Source organism: Rousettus aegyptiacus, unplaced genomic scaffold (assembly GCF_014176215.1).
Source record: "Rousettus aegyptiacus isolate mRouAeg1 unplaced genomic scaffold, mRouAeg1.p scaffold_m13_p_9, whole genome shotgun sequence".
Lineage (NCBI taxonomy): Eukaryota > Metazoa > Chordata > Mammalia > Chiroptera > Pteropodidae > Rousettus > Rousettus aegyptiacus.
The window spans coordinates 26,531,968-26,539,289 of record NW_023416312.1 but is presented as its reverse complement, the minus strand read 5'-3'; the positions used below and the strand labels follow the sequence as shown (position 1 = coordinate 26,539,289).

The 7,322-nt window shown below is 39.0% G+C and overlaps 1 pseudogene; it reads left to right on the top strand.

Moving 5' to 3' along the window:
* The first annotated feature begins 1,456 nt into the window (after positions 1-1,456).
* Positions 1,457-2,006, top strand: LOC107506286 (annotated as a pseudogene).
* The last annotated feature ends 5,316 nt before the right edge of the window (positions 2,007-7,322 follow it).

The following is a 7,322-nucleotide window of genomic DNA, read 5'->3' as shown; positions in this document are numbered from 1 at the left end:
GATGAGTATTCACATTTTGTTGTATTTCTTATATCGAATTGATTATTTTTGGACACTGGAAACATCTCCTCCCTATCCCAAATCCATATGAATTGTTGCCCTATCGCCGCTGAGGGAGCGCTGGGGGATTTCACAGACAGTCAAAAGTTTTGTCTTCTTAAAGCTGCCCCCAGAAGACTTCTGCCGTTATGGTAATAATTACAACACCCACTTACTTAGCATGTTAATGTCAAGTATGTGTCATCTGTGATGCCCACCTTACCAGTGCCTTCTGATGGCCAGCAGTCTCTGGAACAGAGAAACTCAAGACCAATTGCTAAACCTCTTAAGCTGGCCTGGCAGATGGCAATGGTTTATCTGGCTGGGAAATGTGGTCATGTTCTAGCTTGGATGGATTCCATGGTCTGACGACACCCTGCGCCATGGAGGAATGTATCAGCCTCTTTTGGGTCTTTCCTGGTCACTCCCAGGCCTTCAAAGAGTCACCTTCTGAGCATGGGGCCTGTGTGCTGCCCTCTCCTGATATTAGGGTGTGCCACTGCCATGTTTCCAGCTCGCTGTCCTTTTCTGAAGCAGGAACCCAGATCCTCTGGGAGTTCTTTAGGTAGGTTTTTAAAAGCATCAACACCCATGTAACCATCAACTGGCATGATCAAGATATAGACTGTTCCCATCACCTCAGAAAGATCCCTTGGGCCTCTTGCAGTCAATTCTTGTACCCCAGCCCAGGAAACTAGCAATTTGCTTTCCCTATTATTATAAGGCACTGATGGTACAGTATGAACAAAAAGGCCTCTGTCCATGGGGAGCTTACATTTTTCTGAGAGACAGGCAATAAAAACTGAAGCAAACAAACAAGTCACCAAGTGTCAGGTCCAATGCCAGTTCAGGACTCCAAGAGAATGATGCCAGGAGAGAATGAGCTCTTTAAAGACCCTGATGCAAAGAATCAGCCATTCTATATGTGGATAGAAAAAGCCAGTGAATGCAGTTTCTCCAAGGATGCTGAAATGTCTCCTCTTCTTCTTGCCTGCTAGCAGTACTGGCTCTTAAGCAGGCAGAAGGTGCAGCTAGGTGTCCAGTGTAGCTCCCTAACTGCCATAATTGCCATGTACCAGGTGAGACTTGAAATCTGCCTAAAGTCTCCAGCACTGCTCTTAGCTGAGGATCCTTATTCTTCATCAGTCCATGAGAGAATGATGAGGCACTTGTGTTGATCAAAGACTGACATGGTTCCAGGCGTGGCCATAGGTGCTATACAGGTCATCTCCTTTCACCTCACCTCAGCCCTCTGAGCCTACACACACTAAAGTGCCTTGCAGGGAGGAGACTAAGTGATGCAAGCAGAAATTCCTCCAGCCTCAGTTGTCACTGTGTATCACATCTCACCACGTTCTGAGCTTTCGTTTCGGATTGCCTCAGTCACTTCCCAGTGAACAACCTCAACAGGCAGAATATGACCAACTGTGAGTTTGTGTACATTCACATGCTAGCCCAGAATTATCTGAAGCACTTTCTGCAGATACCACAACCTGAGTCTTGGCCAATCAGAACTTCCAGAGTGTTACAAGATGTTGCTTTTTCAGTTCAAAAAGAAGTGGAAAAGAATCCGAAACCATGCTGGGACAATTTTAATGTTGTATCCATTAATACTGCTAGAAGAATATTCAATCAAGTGATGGAAAAGGAGTTTGATGATGGCATCATTAACTGGATGGGGAAGGATTGTGACCATATTCACATTTGAAGGTATTCTCATCAAGAGACTTCTCAGAGAGCGAATTGCCCTAGATGTGGATACTTACAAGGAGATTTCTTACTTTGTTGCTGAGTTAACAACAACAACAATAACAACAACAACAACACAGGAGAATGGATAAGACAAAAATGGAGGCTGGAAAAATGGCTTTGTAAAGAAGTTTAAACTCAAATCTGGCTGGCTGACTTTTCTGGAAGTTACAGGAAAGATTTGTGAAATGTTAGCTCTCCTGAAGCAATACTATTGACTGAAAAGGATGCTGTATTATGAAACCTACCTAATTTTCTGGATTCTTACAATAGATATTGCCAACATGTACTTCTACTTCTAAACAAACAACTTTGATGATACAACCTGACATTCCAGTTATGGAAATTTTATTTTCATTTTAATGAATAAATCATATGTATTTGAAAAAAATATTGAATGTTTTGATTGTGATATGATTAAATCAGAGATCAAAATAGGCAGAATTGACATTTTATTTTATTAATTTGTCTTATTCATGAATATTGTCTATCTCTCCATTTAATCAGAGCCTCTTTTATGTCCTTCTATAGTGTTTCACAATTTTTCTACAAATAGCTTGCACATATTTTGTTAGCCTTTTTCCTATTGATTTTCTTGTCATTTTGATTATCATTTTTAAATTACTTTTTCAAATCGTGTAGCAGCCATGAAAATGGGTCACTCAGATCTTAAATTAGAGAAAACCTGCTGCGAAGTACATAGTCAGCTGACAGCCTCCAGCTGAAGCATGTTTGAGATGTACTGAAGTGTATGAGTCAAGGGCACACTCTCCTCAAGCAGTTCTACCCACAGACTGAGCACAGTAGACGTATCAGGGACAATCCAATTCTACCCAAGGCAAAACATTTCTAGTAGAAAATTTTGTATTGGAGTATTTTGTTTCACTGGCCATGAGTTTCTCAACAATGCACCGAAGTCTGAGCCTATTCTAGCATAATCCCTTGATCCACTTCACCACATTCGGGTGTCAGACACTCATTTCAGCTTGAAGGCTTTCCCTATCTACTCCAGTCCTCTCTCTTCTTATCTTTTGAGGATATTAACCACAATAAATCTCTTATATTCTAATTCTATCTTAGCATATGCTTACCAAAGAACTTTAAATGACAAAATTCATTATCAGGAGTGGTCCAAGTAATGATGCATTAAGATGGGGCTTGGAGACTGATTAATTTACTACTTGGCTAGAAAAAAAGAACCCATTCCAGGTGGAAAGTGTGGGTATGGTGGCAAACTGCTAAACTTACACTGTAAACAACTAAGGAAAACATCGTGAAGAAGGATAATACTCTGGCCAATGTGATTTCACAGGCATTAGAAAGGTCTGGGATGAACAATGTATACAAGGACAATTAACTCGGAGTATTATCACTAAATGACCTTGAAACGCCTCATAATAACACTGAGAAAATAAGCATTGAATATGATAACCAGAGTGCCTCTTTGGTACTTTACAGATACACCTGCTGAGGAAAAATATCAGTATCTGATAGTGAAGGTCGAGGAGCTTGAAAGATAAGTTCATGCTCAGTCGAGATAAGTCTGTTATGCTAGGTCAAGGCCTTAGATGGAAATATCTGAAGTCATAACATATGAGACATAAACTTCTGGGCGATATTCCCTAGAATAAAAACTAGGTAGTCTCCCTTATACCCTCAGGAGCCTTGCAGTGGTGGCTCAGTCCACCTTATTAAACAGATAGCAATTCCCCTGTGTGAGAATACTAAAGAAGCCTTTTACCTGGTAGGGCAAAAGTTCTCCACTCAGAAGTTTCCTCCATCTCCTCTCCTGCATGCCAGACTGAAAACTAGGGATAAATTCCAACTAACACTTGTTGGGGTCATGCTGGACATAATAAGAAAATAAAAAGTTTGCACCAAAAAGACACAAGAACAGGTTAACATTTACTGGCAGGAACCAGGGGAGTATATGTGGGATTAGCTTTTGAGGGTACTTGATCAAGTGGGCCAGAATATAATACAGGATAAGGAAGAGCTCACTGATTTAGGACCACTTTCTGAGGACAAAGGAAATAATACCCTGGTAAGAACTCCAAGGGGTGGGGCAAAGTTGCTACTCCTGTGACTCATAGAAGCCAAAGTGAGAGCCCCAAGTGATTGCTAAACAAAGTGAAAACGCCTGAGTTTCAATGACAAAGTGTGGAAGAAGGAATGAAAAGAATCAGGGAAGTGGGCATGTTGGAATGGATATATTATATAAAACCAGAATATCTACTAGTTGTTTATATTCCATAGGAAGTTTTAGAGAACATAGTATTCACCAAAGCTGTCAGGTGTGCACTGTTGGGAAGAACACTAGCACTACTAAGGAGTTCACTGATGGCTATCCTCTGTAGACCAGGACTGATATTAGGAGAAGTGATCACTTAGTTTGACTTACTGACAACAAGGAAGATAATGGTTACAGCCCACTCAAGCAATGAAGGCCTATTTAGGTTGATCATTTATTTCCTCTCTTGCTGTTTCTGTCCCCTTATCACTCCACTCAAACTATCCAGTCTTCCCATCTGCAACTAGGTCAAATTTGACAGTTGGCAGTGCTTATCCTGTGATGATATTGGAGCTATGGCTGATTCAGTTACAGACATAGATGACAGCTCTATCTTTGTTTTCCAATGCCTCAGGCTTGCTCTGTTTCATGAGCTAAAGCCCTAGTTAAAAACTGGCAAGAGCAATTTTCAACCTCCTTTCAAGAGAGATGGTTTCAGGGAGGAGTCTGGACTCTGGCTGCATACTTAAATGGAGATTTTATTTCCTTATTACTTTTATGTGCTAAACACCTGGTTATCTCTGGTTTCAGCCCTGGCTTGTGGCTTTAGCTCTGCTCACTATTCTGCTTCTTGTTTCATTTATTTTTTTTTAATTTTTAAGATGTCTATCTTGCCTATAAAGCCAGTTACATATTTTTACTTTCCCTTAATAATTTGTATGCACCACTTCAATGTGCTTGAAGCTCAAAACACGTTCTTACAATACCATCTTGACCAAAGTGTATTCTCTTTTTCCAGAAAAAGCATACTTCTTTTCTTATCTCTTTTTTCTCTCTCTTATAGCTTTTAAGGTTTTCATCTTTACCCTTGATTTCTCTAGTTTCACTAAGATGCTTATAGTAAATTTATTTTTATTCAACTTGTTTTGTACTTTAAATACCAAGTGAAATTTCTGAGTCATGTATTAAACACATGTTTATCTTATAAGAAAATATCAAACCATTTTCAAAGTGGCTGAACTATTTTCCATTCCCACCAGCAATATACTCAGGTACTTAGGTTGCTTCCATATCTTGGCTATTATAAATAATGCTGCAAAGAACATAGGGATGCGTATATCTTTTTGAATTAGTGTTTTGGATTTCTTCAGATAAATACCCAGAAGTGGAATTGCTGAGTCATAAAGTAATTCTATTTTTAACTTTTGAGGAACCTCCGAACTATTTTCTATAGTGGCTGTACTAATTTCCAATCCCACCAACCAGGCACAAAGTTTCCCTTTTCTCTATATCTTTCCCCACACTTGTTATTTATTGATTTATTGGTGATAGATATTCTTACAGGTATGAAGTGATAACTCGTTGCTGTTTTAATTTGCGGTTCTCGGATGATTAGTGACATTGACTATGTACTGTACCAGGTGAGTACTAGATTTATTGGGAGGGACACTTTGTAAATTACATAAGTGTCTAACCGCTATGCTGCACATCTGAAACTAATATAAAGTAATATTGAATGTCAATTGCAATTGAAAAGTAAAAATAAAAAGAAAAATTTTAAAAAGAGTTCCAGTTGTCCTGTACAATTGTCAACACTTTGTATTATCAAGTACTACCTTCATTTTAGCCTTTGTGGTAGTTGTGCACCTGTATCTCATTTTAATTTCCATTTCCATGTTAGAAAGTGATGTTAAGCAAAACTTCTAATACTTGTTTGCCATTTGTATATACCCTTTGGTGATGTGCTTGTTCGGGTCTTTTGACCATTTTTTTTTTATTCCTGAGTACTTTAGATATTGTGAACACAAGTCTTTTGTCAAATACGCAGTTTGAAAATAGGTCCTTCTGATCTGCAGCTTGTCTTTTATTTTCATGTTTTTAACATTTTTTTCAGTAAAGTTTTAAATTGTAATAAAGTCCAACTTACCAATTTTTTTTTCATAGATCATGTTTTTAGTCTTGTATCAAAATTCACCACCAGTCAGAAACATGGTGGAGTGAGAAATGTCCCAAGATCTCTCCTCTTGAAACAACAATAAGCTGAACATATAAAACTCAGCAAAAACAACAACAACAACAAAACCCAAACTGCATACCAACATGTCCTAGCTTAGGATCTGCACATACAAGCTACCAGATGTCAGAATCCCAGGTGTTGGGCAGTGGAATAGAATAAAGAAAGAAGCTGCCTCTTGCAGTAAGAGCTCCCTGTAGGAGGAGTGGAGTGGGGAGAAAATGCAGCAAGTTCCCTGAACAGCCCCGCCACAGAGAGCTGTGACCTTCATACAACCGACAGCAGTGCCTAGACATCAGGGCAGAAGGCAGAGAAGTGGGGACTACAAAGAAGCGGGGACAGTAGAGAAACAACAGTCGATTATTACCAGCAGCAGCTGAAAAACCTGAGACTGAGCTGCAGCTTGCATCCCCCTCCCCCCATATCTTCCTGGAGGGAATGCAGTGGAGCCTCAGGGGAATCTGTGCAAATGCTACCAAAACTATTCCTAACATTGACAGGGATGGAGACTGAAGGTAGCGAGTGTGATTAGCATCTATAGGAAGAAAAAGGCATTATTAGGTCTTTATATAAAGCAGGGATCCAAGAGGCTTAGATACCACCTATTGGAAACCAAAAGAAAAATGTTTTCTTTGCAACAGGCTAAAGAGAGGCCTTTTTATAATAAATCTTATTTCTGGAAAAAAAGCAAAATAAACTTCTATTAATGCCCTGGTGGAGAAATAGTCCATTAAACACCATGAACATCAAAGGTGACAAGGCATCTTGGAAAGAAAGAGAAAAATCTCCAGAAAATAAGCTGACAGATATAGAAACATGTGACTTAAATGTTAGAAAATTCAGGATAGTACTTCTGAAAAACTCAGTGAGACCTGAAATGATTCATATGACAATTTCAGGAATTGAAAAAACAACCAGATAAGTAGAATGAGCCCTTTAGCAAGGAGATTAAAATCCTCAAAAAGAGCACAATAGAACTTCTAGAGATAAAGAACACACTGCAAGAGTTGACAAATAAAATAGCAAGCTTGGGAAATAGAGTTGACCAAATAGAGGAAAGGATCAGTGACATCGAAGACAGAAATCTAGATATAAATCAGAAGGAAAAAGAGAGAAAGTGAAGAATAAAAAAAATATATGAAAGAGAACTACAAGAATTAGCTGATACCATCGGGAGAGTAAATATAAGAATAATGGGCATTACGGAAGGCGAGGAAAAGAAGCAGGGACTAGAAAGCATTTTCAGACAAATAGGTGACGAGAATTTCCATAATCTAAGAAATGAGCTAG